The sequence below is a fragment of the Numenius arquata genome, chromosome 9 (genome assembly GCF_964106895.1).
Source record: "Numenius arquata chromosome 9, bNumArq3.hap1.1, whole genome shotgun sequence".
Taxonomy (NCBI): domain Eukaryota; kingdom Metazoa; phylum Chordata; class Aves; order Charadriiformes; family Scolopacidae; genus Numenius; species Numenius arquata.
Genome location: NC_133584.1, coordinates 33908330 through 33922988, shown reverse-complemented (window position 1 = coordinate 33922988; position 14659 = coordinate 33908330).

Below are 14659 nucleotides of genomic sequence, written 5' to 3'. Positions count from 1 at the left end.
TTCTGAGAGATGCAGGACCAAATCCCAGAAGATGGAAGAGAGGATTAAATTTAAGGTCTTGTAGTCCTTAACAAATGCCCTGCAGTATGAGGCCAATACTGTGATATAATTGTATTTGGAAACCATGTGAGGTCCTTCATTTATTTTATTTTTCTTAAAAATGCATAAACCATTTCAGGTCAAATGCACCGTTTAATGCTTTGAAAATGAAATTATGATGATTTCTGTTCCTTATGGTTTCTAAGTGTTTTCAAGGTAAGGATAATAAAGAACTAGAACAGATATCTAAGAGGTTGTAGTATACCAAATATTGGAACAGAGTCAGGACAGATTAGAAAAGCATCTGTCAGGAGTGACATGCACTGATCCGTAATTCTTTGGACAGGAAAATAGACTGGGTGACTTCCTGAGGTTCTCAACTAACTCCGTTTTTCTCCGATGCTCTGTCCTTCAGAAGGTATCGGGCTGGTTTTAATCTTAGAAAGCAGAAATTTCTCCCACAAGTTTACAGATTAAAGTTCATTTGAAATATAAGAAATTCAGATTTAAATACATAATTTGAAATGTGGACATACCTTCTTAGGGCTTGCAAGTACTCCACCTGTCATTTTAACTTGATACTCTAAATAGAGCATCACTGCTTAACTTCAGGATGATGAGTTAAGAGACTGCATTGAAATCTTGCAGAAGAAAGGTAGAAAATCATGTCCTGTGGAACAGCAGATGAATTGTGTCCACTGACTGAATATATTTATTAATAGTCATATTTGATTGTGCTGCAATTCTGTTGGTTTTCACAAGCGAAGTGGATGAAGGTCCAGGCAGAGTACGGGAACAGACACTGATGACTCAGAAAATATGTTTTCCTCTGAGTCAGAACTAAGCCAGGCACCTAGCACGGTTTTAGGTATTGATGGGGTAATTTTTTCAGATGAGTGATACGCTAAAGCCATTGGTAAGGAAAGTCAATGTCACTCTAGATTGGCAAGACTTGGAGTATCACTTTTGGCATGACACCCAACCCCATTCAGATTTTACAGTTTCAATAGGACACAAAGGTGGTTTGGTTTCTTCCTATCACAAGTTGTTGGGGAGACTCCTAATGCAAAAATATGGTTATTGTTTGCATACCACTACATCAAATACTGTAGGACAGTAAGCATTAGATGCATTCAGGGTATTACAATGTAATTTTAGAATTTTCCCTTTACTTTTAGATTTATTTTTGCCTGAGACATTATCTACTACTACAGTTAAAAGGAAAAATACTTTTTAATATTTATGGCCACTAATTTAAAATATTACGCAGTTTGACTCACTGTGTACACTCTAGCATGAATAAATACTAACACAAAGCTAAGGAGTACTACCAATAGGACTATAATCAGACAGATGTGAAAATACCAGAATTTAATATCAGAAGACGTGTGCTGTTGAATAGTTTTATATTTCTTACCAGTCCTAGAATTTCACCAACTAAAAAAATTAGGCATTTGAATACTAAGGAGGCATATGGAATGGAGAAAGACCAGCTCTTTAGGAAGGACAGTCTAAGAAGGCTAGGAGGGGGAATCACCCTTTATGTGAGCGAGCAGTTGGAGTGCACGGAGCTCTGCCTGGGGACAGATAAGGAGATAAATGAGAGCTCAGGGATTGGAGCATCTCTCATATGAGGACAGGCTGAGAGAGATGGCACTGTTCAGCCTGCAGAAGGCTCAGGGGGATCTCATCAATGTATATAAAGACCTAAAGGGAGGGCATAAAGAAAATGGAGCCAGGCTCTTTTCAGTGGTGCCCAGTGACATGGCCAGAAGCAATGGGCATAAACTGAAACATGGGAGGTTCTGTCTGAACATAAGGAAACACTTTTTTACTGTGAGGGTGACTAAGCACTAGCACAAGTTACCCAGAGAGGTTGTTAAGTCTTCATCCATAAAGCCATGTGGACATGGATCTGGGCAACCGGCTCCAGGTGGCCCTGCTTGCACAAGATGACCTCCAGAGGTCCGTTCCAACTTGAACCACTCTGTATGTGATAAACTATGGGGGAGTTTATATATCCATCTACCTTAAGTTGCCCACGGGGCAGAGGATTTATGTCACCTCATGTCACCAGTTTGAAATATAGGTGCTTACTCTCATTGTTCATCCTCTCTGTACAGCCAAGAGAAATATTGCTGAAAAGCAATTTCTCCCATCTTGAATAATTATTTTAGAACAGGATTAATTACCCTCTAGAAGGGCTTCTGTCTCTGAATTACAGAGGAAGCCTAGACCACTAACTCACATTTGACACCTAACTCATGATGGTAAAAGTTAAGTGGGATGTATCCTACTACAGTAGGTTTCTAAATGAGCTGCATCCCAAAGTTATCACAGAATCATAGAATGGTTCGGGTTGGAAGGGATGAAGGGACCTTAAAGATCATTGAGTTCCAACCCCCCTGCCATGAGCAGGGACACCTCCCACTTGACCACGTTGCTCAAAGCCCCATCCAGCCTGGCCTTGAGCACTTCCAGGGATGGGGCATCCACAGATTCTCTGGGCAACCTGTGCCAGTGCCTCACCACCCTCACAGTGAAAAATTTCTTCCTGATATCTGATCTAAATTTACCCTCTCTCAGTTTAAAACCATTACCCCTTGTCCTATCGCTACACTCCCTATAAAGAGTCCCTCCCATCTCTCCTGTAGGCCCCCTTTAGGTACTAGAAGGCTGCTATAAGTTCTCCCCGGAGCCTTCTCTTCTCCAGGCTGAACAACCCCAACTCTCTCAGCCTGTCCTCACAGGAGAGGTGCTCCAGCCCTCTGATCATCTTCATGACCCTCGTCTGGACCTGCCCCAACAGATCCATGTCCTTCTTATGGTTAGGACTCCAAAGCTGGACACAGTACTCCAGATGGGGTCTCACGAACGCAGAGTAGAGGGCTACAATCACCTCCCTTGACCTGCTGGCCACACTTCTTTTGATGCAGCCCAGAATGCTGTTGGCTCTCTGTGTTGCAAGCGCATATTGCTGGCTCATGTTGAGTTTCTTGTCCACCAACACCCCAAGTCCTTCTCCTCAGGGCTGCTCTCAATCCATTCTCCGCCCAACCTGTATTTATTATTCAGTTTTATTCCTCTCCTCCACATCTTTTATCTGCTGTATCTCCCAGTGAGCTGTGCTGACTCCTGTTCTTAGTTTCCTAGTTGTTCCCAAGTTTTAAACAGGAATCTTTAACATCAAATTATGGGTGTGAATCCCAAAACTGGGATGTCCCCAGATGGCTATTGCCTTGGAAGACATGACTTATGCTCTGAGATGATTTAGATGCTTTTGAAAAGTAATCTTTTAAAGTGAAGGCCAACTTCCAAAGGCAAAACTTACCTTTTGCTCAGCTCTTAATCTGAGATGAAGTCATATTTATTTGTTTCCAAAATTAGTTTCATATGTGAGAATGTGCCTGAATAAAGCAGAGTAAAACCTCAACAAAGGCTTCAGGCTATTTTCTGAAAGAAGACTAAAATAGGGTATCTGTTGTTCTTTCCTAAATAAGAACACTAAAAGTACATAAAAATGGAAAAGAGCATAGCAAAACAAAATCCCAAAATATGAGCAGTGGTATGTCAAAGTATTTATGGCCATTTGTATTCACAATAGTATCTTCAAAAAAAGGCCATAATTCCTGCATGACTTTTCGTTTTAGTCAAATGAAAATTTAGTCAGAGAGAAATTGGTTGCTTTTATCTTGTACAGATAGTGCTTGGCTCTGAAAGCTTCAGGTCCAGACTTACTGAATCACTAACAGGTTGAGAGGGTCCAGAAAACGCATCGTTCACAGAGCTGCCTTATGAGCCTAACAATAGACAGCAGAGGTTTTCAGGCTTTTATTTGCATCCACCGAGCAGCATGATGTGCTCAATTTCAGAAGTTCTCTCCAAAGTTTGTAGCCTTAATTCTTCGGAACAGTGTCTGCAGAGTTCTGGTATCACATTGCCCAAACTTTTGAAAATGTCTCCAGACCATTTCTTACTTGCTTACAAATTACTAAATGAAATTAAATCTTGAAATGTATCTTGACGCTTAGATATTAGAAGTTTTGGAATTTTATAAAGTTTTCTACAATGGATTTTTTTTTTTTAAACTGGAATTTCTATTAAAATGACAAGCTACAAGAGAGATGTCAGTAAATTTTAGAGTCTGGTTTCTTTAAAAAGTATACTTCGTGTACTGCAAATACAAGTCTGCTTCTAAGCTTCTTTACTTATTCTAAAGTACTGCAGAAAAAAAAATATCAGTTTTGCATTCATCTTGTCTGTATCCTAAGAATGATGTTCTTCTACTAAGTAGGAGAACTTTGCACGGAGTTTCTTTTGGTGTACTGAAATCTTCAAAAGCGTCTGAGAGAGACTCTGCAGGAAATACTGGCATCTCAAAGAGCTACTTCACCTTTTTCTGTCATTGCAAATATTGTTAGATTTTCTGTATTATTCGTTGTGACCTATTTAGTAAAACTTAGCACTTAGCTCAATACCCTTCTCCTCCTTTTCCCTCCCTTCCAAAGGCCAGCTTCAAGGACACGAATTTCACTATATATGACTATCCACAGTGAGTATGTCCACCTGACAGTATTTTCACATTTACTCAGGCAACCTTAAAGCAAACTATCTTTGATTATCTACAATTTGATAAACCAAGCGTATTCTGAATACTCACTGGTGCACTGGCTTACTCCAATGGTTATGATGGTATATCCAAGTTTATCTAGTGTCCTTCTGAGTGGTGTGTCTCTAGGAACAATGCAAATAATAGATTATTTTTCCTTTCTGGCTCTAAGAACAGAAGGTATTTTAGCTTGCCACCACACACACATTGGGTACTTCTGGCCACTATATTTCTTACTATTCTCCATTTACACCACAGACACATTAAACATGCTGCCCCCAATTCTAAATGTTTATGTTATGATGGAGACATCCACGTGATCCTTGATGCCTTTTGGACAATACTAGAATGTGAGAAGATGCTGAAAATCAAAGAAATGACTACCACAGTTCTCAAGTTCAAGGGTAGCCTCGGCTGCAGTGACCACAAAATGGTAGAATTCAAGATTCATAGGAAAGCGAGGAGGGTGTGCAGCAAGCTCGCTACCCTGAACTTCAGAAGAGCAGACTTTGGTCTCCTGAGAGATCTGATTGGCAGGGTAGTGTGGGAGAAAGAACTGGAGGGGAGAGGAGCCCAAGAAAGCTGGTTGGCATTCAAGGATCGCCTCCTCCAAGCTCAGGAGAGGTGCATCCCAAAAAAGAAGAAGTCACGCAAAATAGCCAGCAGGCCTGTGTGGATGAACAAGGAACTGCTGGACAAGCTCAAGACCAAAAAGGAGGCCTATAGAGGGTGGAAGCAGGGATGGGTAGAACGGGCAGAATATAAAGAAACTGTCCGAGTGGCCAGGAACCAGATCAGGCAAGCGAAAGCCCAGGCAGAACTAAATCTAGCCAGGGACATCAAAAACAGTAAGAAAAACTTCTACAGATATGTCAGGGACAAAGGCAAGACTAGGGAAGTTGTGGGCCCTCTCCAGAAGGAAACGGGAGACTTGGCCTCCCAGGATATGGATAAGGCTGAGCTACTGAACAACTTTTTTGCCTCAGTCTTCACCAGCAAGGGCTCCAACCACACTGCCCAAGTCACAGAAGGCAAAAACAAGGGCTCTGCGAATGAAGAACTGCCCACAGTAGGAGAAGATCAGGTTCGAGACCTATTAGGGAACCAGAAGGTGTGTAAGTCCCTGGGACCTGATGAAATCCACCCAAGGGTCCTGAGGGAGCTGGCGGACGAAGTTGCTAAGCCGCTTTCCATCATATTTGAGAAATCGTGGCAATCTGGCGAAGTTCCCGCTGACTGGAAAAGGGGGAACATAACCCTGATATTCAAAAAAGGAAAAAAAGGAAGACCCAGGGAACTATAGGTCAGTCAGCCTCACCTCTGTGCCTGGCAAGATCATGGAGCACATCCTCCTGGAATCTCTGCTAAGGCATGTGGAAAATAAAGAGGTGATTGGAGACAGCCAGCATGGCTTCACCAAGGGCAAATCGTGCCTGACAAATTTGGTGGCCTTTTACAACACTGCCACAGGCTTGGTGGACAAGGGCAGAGCAACAGACATCATCTACCTGGACTTATGCAAAGCGTTTGACACTGTCCCGCATGACATCCTGGTCTCAAAATTGGAAAGTCATGGGTTCGATGGATGGACCACTCAGTGGATCAGGAACTGGCTGAATGGCCGCACTCAAAGGGTTGTGGTCAATGGTTCAATGTCCAATTGGCGGCCAGTGATGAGTGGAGTTCCTCAGGGGTTGGTACTGGGACCAGTCAGTACTGTTCAACACCTTTGTCAGGGACATGGACAGTGGGACAGAGTGCACCCTCAGCAAGTTTGCCGACGACACTAAGCTCGGTGGCGCGGTTGACACGCTGGAGGGAAGGGATGCCATCCAGAGGGACCTGGACAGGCTTGAGAGATGGGCTCGTGCAAATTGCATGAAGTTCAACCAGGCCAGGTGCAGGGTCCTGCACCTGGGACGTGGCAATCCCAGGCACAAATACAGGTTGGGTGGAGAATGGCCGGAGAGCAGCCCCGAGGAGAAGGACTTGGGAGTGCTCACGGATGAGAAGCTCAACATGAGCCGGCAGTGCGCGCTGGCAGCCCAGAAAGCCAACCACATCCTGGGCTGCATCAAGAGAAGTGTGGCCAGCAGGTTGAGGGAGGTGATTCTACCCCTCTACTCTGCACTCGTGAGACCCCACCTGGAATACAGTGTCCAGCTTTGGAGTCCTCAACACAGGAAGGACAGGGACCTGTTGGAGCGGGTCCAGTGGAGGGCCACAGAGATGATCAGAGGGATGGAGCACCTCCCCTATGAAGACAGGCTGAGAGAGCTGGGGTTGTTCAGCCTGGAGAAGAGAAGGCTCCAGGGAGACCTCATAGCAGCCTTCCAATATCTGAAGGGAGCCTACAGGAGAGCCGGAGAGGGACTCTTTGTCAGGAAGTGTAGTGACAGGACAAGGGGTAATGGTTTTAAATTGGAAGAGGGGAGATTTAGATTAGATATTAGGAAGAAATTCTTTCCTGTGAGGGTGGTGAGGCACTGGAACAGGTTGCCCAGGGAAGTTGTGGCTGCCCCATCCCTGGAAGTGTTCAAGGCCAGGCTGGATGGGGCTTTGAGCAGCCTGGTCTGGTGGAGGTGTCCCTGCCCATGGCAGGGGGGTGGGAACTCGATGATCTTTAAGGTCCCTTCCAACTCTAACCATTCTATGATTCTATAATATCTTCATGACAAATTGGACAGCCATGGGAACTGCTGCAATTGTTACTCTATCCCCAAATATACACTAGTGTTTCAGGCAGGAACTGAGCAGTTCTATAATGAGAACGTTTAAATGCAGATAGGGAATAGCTGCAGTGACTCCACAATTTTGCATTTGAACAGATGTAGAAACAAACGTGTCCCACTCTTCTCGGTGTGGAGATGTTAACTCTCATTATTAAAAAAAAAAGTTACCCAGGTGGCATCAGAAACATGCCAAAGTAACAGCTAGTTTCAGAGAACAGGGTTATTGCTAAGATGCATATGCCTACAGCTTGCATTGCTGAGAGCACATATGAATGTGTTTATTTAGTCATCAAATGTATTTTCATATTCTCATATGTCATCATATTCTCAACGGGGCACAGGTCCCTAATATTCGTTTGGTATGTAATTATTTTGACCAACAGTCTTACACGACTGCTGGCCAAAGTAATATCCTGGCCACGCAAGCCAGGGAAAAAAAGACAATTTAATTACACACACAGCAAAGGCTAGTGCAGAGTACATCTAGCAGACTGAAAGCAAAATAGCACAAGACCCACAACACCATTTGAATGTCAGTGTTGCAAAAAGTGCATGTTTATTAATAGCCTGATACACTCTACCCACTGCAAGACCAAACAAAAGTCCTCAAACCAGGACACAAAGACTTAGCGTATTTTTGATTCACTGAACCAGTTTATTCAAGCAAAAGGCAGAGGAAATTAGAGATCCAAAATAATCTCAGCACCAGATCATGAAGGCTGATAGTTCTCAGATGCTTTCTTGTCTCAAATCAAACAGGAGAGCTGCTTTTTTTTTTTTTTTTTTAGGAAATACAAAAAAATTACCAAACTTCCTTGTATTGGCTTACAGCTTCCGTCTTGATTTTTAAATATACATTATTTTCTCCATTTGAAGTCATACTAGTTAATCTGTGTTTGTGAGCTTTGGATCTTAAGAATACATATATTTTCGTTTCCAAGTGATTTGTTTTTCCTGTTAAATTCAAAATTTCAGAAGTACGAATACAGGTATATCTTTTCTAATACGCTGACAACTATGGTACTATACAAAAAAGAAATGTTCACTAAGCAAAGAAGCGACACAAGGACATGTACATCTAATGAGAAAATATCATGATTTGTATTTTCTATGACGTTCTAAATTTAATGGTATAGGTTTGTATTTGAGCATGGAATAGAACTGCAACAGAGCTGCAGCATTAACAGCACCAGGCAATAAAATCTGTGGTTAGCATTTTAGACCAAAACCATAAAGGAACTTCACACTCATCCATAAAAACTTTTTAAAAGGGAATAGATATGAGGCCTTGTAATTGCCGTATGCTCTTGTAATTGCCATTAAAATGTCAAAGATACTATTATTAAAGTGCCAGTTTAGCAGTCTTCATGGGTAGCATTGTTGAAAGACAGTAACAAAAAAAGCCAATAACCAAACCCAGAATTAGATTGCAGCTTTGTAAGAGCAGCTGGCTAGGATTTTTACACCACAATTTCCTACACACACCGTCACAATAAATATGGAAAGCACTATTACCGTCGTCCGAATGGCCAGGCTCTGAGTCCCCTCCTAACATATCTTGAGAAAATATTCCCAGGCTGTCAGCTCGAACAGCTTGTGGAGATAAATGCCGTGATATATCCAGAATGTCAGACCATTGGACTCTTCCAAAAAGAGTGTTTGGAGGAAATCTAGCTTAAATGAAATTTAAAAGGCCCAGCTTTCCTAATCATTAGGCTTAATCTACTTCAACAGGAATCAATAAGTAGACATATTGTAGAAGTGCATAGCAAAAGAAAACTTACTTGTGAGCAATATGGGGCAATTTTTTTTAAATTATTCATCCTTAGGATTACTCCTGTAATACTTAAATTACCATACACTTGGATTATATGTTGCCTAAGTGCCAATTACGAATGTTAAACCTGCTGAGTGACAATTACAGCATGTGCCTATAAAAGATCATGACTTCTTCAGTCATAAAAAAAATCCTTCCTTAGTAGATCTCCAAAGTTTTCACACATATGGGCATAAAGTCCATTACAAAGACAATTCTTTTATTGAACAGACAGAAGCAACATTAGGAATGCACTGAATTTTCCCAATAAACAGCTGGAAAGGGGCTTCACAATGTTTGGTTGCATTTGTGAAGTATCAGTAGTAATTCTCTACCCCCTCTAACTAGTCCATGGCCAATGCATATTATCAGAGTTCCAGAAATTGAAACTATCTTCTCTTCCAAAATCATCAGCAGTTTCAGGAGCTGAAAATGGAAAACAACTGTCATTATCACTGAAATATATACACAAGATCTAGACCAAGATCATGATGCTGTACCAGAAACCTTTAGGGTACCACACCTTGCATATGAAGTGCCTATTAACATCAATGGGCGAAAAGGTCCATGCTAAATACCCAAAATTAATTCAGTGTATTTTTTATAAATATGCATGAAGAAACCAAACAAATTTGAAAAATCCACTGTAAAGTCTTTCAGTTTTGACAATGTGCCAGAGAAACACATGTAAAATTCCTACAATAAGCTTAATTCTGTATCACTCTTCAACCACTTCGTTTCATTCAAAACCACAAATACATCAAATATTTATCTCCAGCACATCAGCACCGAAATTTCTAGCATAGAGCACAGGTCTGTTCCATCAATCTTCCACCAGAACAGTGTTCCTGATGTGCTATATGCGAGCAGTAGAGAGCTTGAATGTAGCTGTGAACAGGCGGACCTGGGCCATGGATATCGAACAAGCTTCCTGACTGTTGAGCAAAACTTGGACATAGGAGAGAAACGAACTAACATTTAACAATCATGAGACGCTTTAAATGACTGAACAAAAGGACGTGGTTTGAAAACAGATTCTGACTCAAGACATCCCTCAAACAACAAAGAGGAAAATATGCTAGAGGGGGGAATAAATGAGACCAAGCCACAGAAATGAAGCTCACATATTAAAAATTGAGAGGAGCAAGAAACTAAATAATTTAGAAGAATTTCATATACACAAAGAAATTATCATCAGTGGAAAAATATAAAGAAGCACTCAGTTAAATTGTAAGTATTAATGAACCTTAGAAATACTAAAAGCAAAATTTTCAGGTATGACAAAATTTAAGAAATTAAACACCTCCATTGTGATATAAATCACCCAGTGACTCCTGTACTGAAGCTAGGAACTTGTATTTGTCAAAGTGTGGGACTTTGTCAGACTTTATCATCCATTCCACTTTACTCCTCAAATGAAGAAACCTTTAGAAGCCTATATTTTCTCCTTGTGAGATACCGCTGACTTCACTTTTTGAATTAAATAGGGAGAGTCATCTACATCTCTCACTAATTTTTTCCAGTCTTTGAATACTTTTTTGCAGCTTTGCATTCTCACCAGTATGTTGCTACCTCTTCTAAGACATGGCTGTGAACCTACCACATCTCAAACACAAATTTGACAGAAACAAATTGACACTACCCTGCAGTCTCTTCCACTCCATTACCCTGTTCACCAGAAAACCAGAAGATTGCAGAACCTGAGAGACACTACAGCACTGAACCTAACCCGAAGAGAGAGGAGATAAAGGGCTAGAGCAGGATCAGAAGCGTAAAGGAAGGAGTAGGTAACAGGGCAGGTGAAAAATGCCACGCACAGCCTCCAGACACATTGGGTTTTTCTTTAAATCAGAACATAAGATAATTTGAGAGGTCTGTGGTCAACAGAACTGCATGCAGTGTTTCAATAGTTAGTATCAAATGCTATTTAAAAAATAAAAATCCCTCCACTCCTCACAATTTCACGTTATATATCTAAGGATCAAGTAAGGATCATTTTCACTGTTACCACAGCACTGCCCTGGGAGTTCCTATAGACTTAATTGTCCATTATAATCCCCGTACTCTTTTTAGAGGAACAAAAGCATTCTTAAAAAGATTTTGCTTGTGTTCCTGGTTCTAGGTGTATGACTTTGCATTTTGACTGATCACAACTTACTAAACAATCTAGATTACTCTGCAGAACTATATCAACCTCATCGCTACTTGCTATTCATCAGTCTTTGCATCAGTCACACTTGGTTTTTTTCAGTGATCTTTGATTACACTCCTTTGATAAAATTGTTTGAAAACATGAACATTTAGTGTTACAGCTATGCAGTTACTTTTATGTCCATCTTGTAATCTTATCAAAGCATTAAGTCAGCTTTTTTTACAATAGCTATTTACCCTAGAACTACATTGATTTGCATTAATTATATTCTTATCCTTTAATTCTTTTTTGTTTTAACCAGCTTTGTCGTGTATGAGTTTTCTATTAGGTGACAGTCTAACCCGGTCATAGTCAACTCACTTCACCTTTTTAAACATTGGCATGACATGAGCATAAATACAGCCTTCAGAAATTTCACCACAGAAGAACTAGAGTTAATATAAGCAAATCAAAGATCTGACCAGTAAACCCTTAAGTGTGTGAGTTAATTCCATACAGACAGACTAGTAACAGACATGTCATTATCAATGTAAAATCCTCCTGACTCTATTCAAATTTAAAACAGAATTAGTCCACGTAAACACAGTAAAACTACCGTGAAACTACATCGAACTGATACTTAAACAAATTCAGATTCCGGTATTACTTTCCAGTACTTTCCAATTGTTTGGGGTTTTTTGCCCTCATAATACAGAAGACCCACATAAATGTCAGGGACAACTGACTTGTGTCTATAGAGGCACTAAGGAATTTAAGTGTCTGCAAAAGACAAGCACATTAAGCATCAGTATTTTTATTGAGTCTTTGAGTAATATTTATATTTGTTGATACATAAAGACACATATTTCAAAGATAGGAGTAATATTTTAAAGTTCAACTTTCACAAATCCCATAGAAGCAGCATTCTCAAACCAGATCCCACGTACTAGCAAGAAACTAATACAAACCACTTCAAAGTGATGCATGGACACTGTGTGACTGCATGTTGAAGACTACTTCCTCTTCCGGCCCCTCTGGTTAAAAAATAATATAATGGATTCTTTATAAGTACAGGAAGGTTGACGAAGATGATGGGAAGTAAAAAAATTGCTTCCTATTTATATTAGGATTCCCCTTCTTGACAAAAATGGTTAACAAAGCACATAAAGTATATATACTTTTACATAAAGAAAGGGTTTTTTTTTTTGACTATTGTACTTAGAAGAATAAGGTAATGCCAAATTAGCAGGTTTTATAAAACAAAAGAAAGTGAATTACAAAATATAACTTATTTTGATTGTTGAAACATTGGTATTCTTTAAATTGGCTGGTTTAATGCAGAACTTCCTATTAAAACTTTCAAAAAATATTGATAATAGCCAATTAGGTAAGGGCTGGTCATTCAGGCTATGTCCAAATTTTATTTTTGACTCACACTGTTTAAAAAATATGTTCAAATTTTGTCCTATTGTAGCCTCTTATCATGAAAGTTGTATTAATCTTCCCAATACCACAACAACGATGATGATCACATCTTTGCTTCTCAAACTGGTATCAGTCTCTTCTGAGTTCACCCCACAGATTTCTCATTACAAGCACTTTTTTCTTACCTTTAAAGATTTTACTGTTACTTTCTGCCTCCTCAACCCACTTTGTTTCATCAGTTCACTAGTTGGCACCTTGTAACTTGTCTCTCTCTCCTGTAAGTATCTTTGACTCTGTCATATGTTACATGAAATACTTCACGAACTATATGAACTACTTTATTGTAGTCCACGTTTCTCTCATACTCCGAAGTATCTCCTGTCATCTCAGAGCACAAAACACAGGGACTGCATTTTAAGTGCCGAATAGTATAACATAATCACAACTAGGGGGTCCAGAGAGGGACCATCATACTAATAAAGAATATTAAATAGTTAAAATGGCATTCTTTCCTCAAAAACAAAAGCAAAAACAAACAAACAAACAAAAAAACACAAAACCACCAAAATCCACATTTTTAGACTAAAAGCTTTCTGAGCTAAATCCTTTCTTCTTAGGACATATAATTTCAAAGTAACTGCCAGCAACTCTTATCTCCAGTGTAAACTACTGTAAGACAGTACTGAAAGGATGTTACAGCATAAAGTAATTTGATCCTAAAACCCTGATCAGTTTAATGCGTAATGAGACAGTAAACAAAAGCTTTCATTGTGGGAGGGAAAAAAAACCCAAAACACCATAGATTAAAGCAGGTAAACAGCCGTTTAATCTGTCTTAGAACTCTATCCAGAGCAAATTCCTCAAGCTTTACTGATGAGAGAGAGAAGCTGTGTTGCCTTTTTCTTTTTTTTCCCCAAAACCTTGCTAATATTGTAACCACCACCAATAAACAATATTCCAAGCAGGTGTTAATACTGGGATCATCATCATCTTATTTTATAGGATTCTGAGCACATTTTCAAGAAGTTATACATGGAGAAGTGGCAATAGCTCCAAGTTCAGCAGACCTCAGAGGTCCCTTCCAACCACGAAGATTCTGTGTTTCTATTTATAGCCCAGAAAAGCTGAGTATACTATCCTAGCAGAGACATGGCTGCTGATCAGAAATTAGCTTATGCCCACCTGAAGCCAGGTGTAGTGAAAGGTAACAACAGACATGTTCTGAATAACACATCCCTCTCTCACGTATCAGCTACCATGAAAACCTCCTCTGTACAAACCATAGTTTCTGCAGATGAAACAAAAAAAGGAAAATTTGGGCAAAACCACAAACCAGCCATGCCTTTGTATAAAGATTCAGAACTCAGCTGTTAATTTTTTAGATCAAAACCAACTTCTGCATAGTGTTGTAGTCTGTATAGTAACAATGTCACATGCAGAACAAAGGCTTAACTAGTTAGAGGTAACTACACAATGGTACCAGGCTAACTGAAGCTAAAAATAGCCTGTCGTTTCATACACAGAGTGTATCCTCAGTAAATTCGCTGATGATACCAAACTGGGAGGACTGTCTGACACTCCAGAGGACTGTGCTGCCATCCAGCGTGACCTGGACAGGCTGGAGAGCTGAGCAGAGAAGAACCTAATGAAGTTCAATAAAGGCAAATGTAGGGTCCTGCACCTGGGGAGGAAGAACCCCAGGCACCAATATAGGTTAGGGATGGACCTGCTGGAAAGCAGTTCTGAAGAAAAGGATCTGGGGGTCCTGGTAGATAGTAAACTATCCATGAGCCAGCAATGTGCCCTTGTTGCCAAGAGGGCCAATGGGATCCTGGGCTGCATAGGGAAGAGTGTGGCCACTAGGTCGAGGAAGGTCATTCTCCCCCTCTACTTTGCACTGGTGAGGC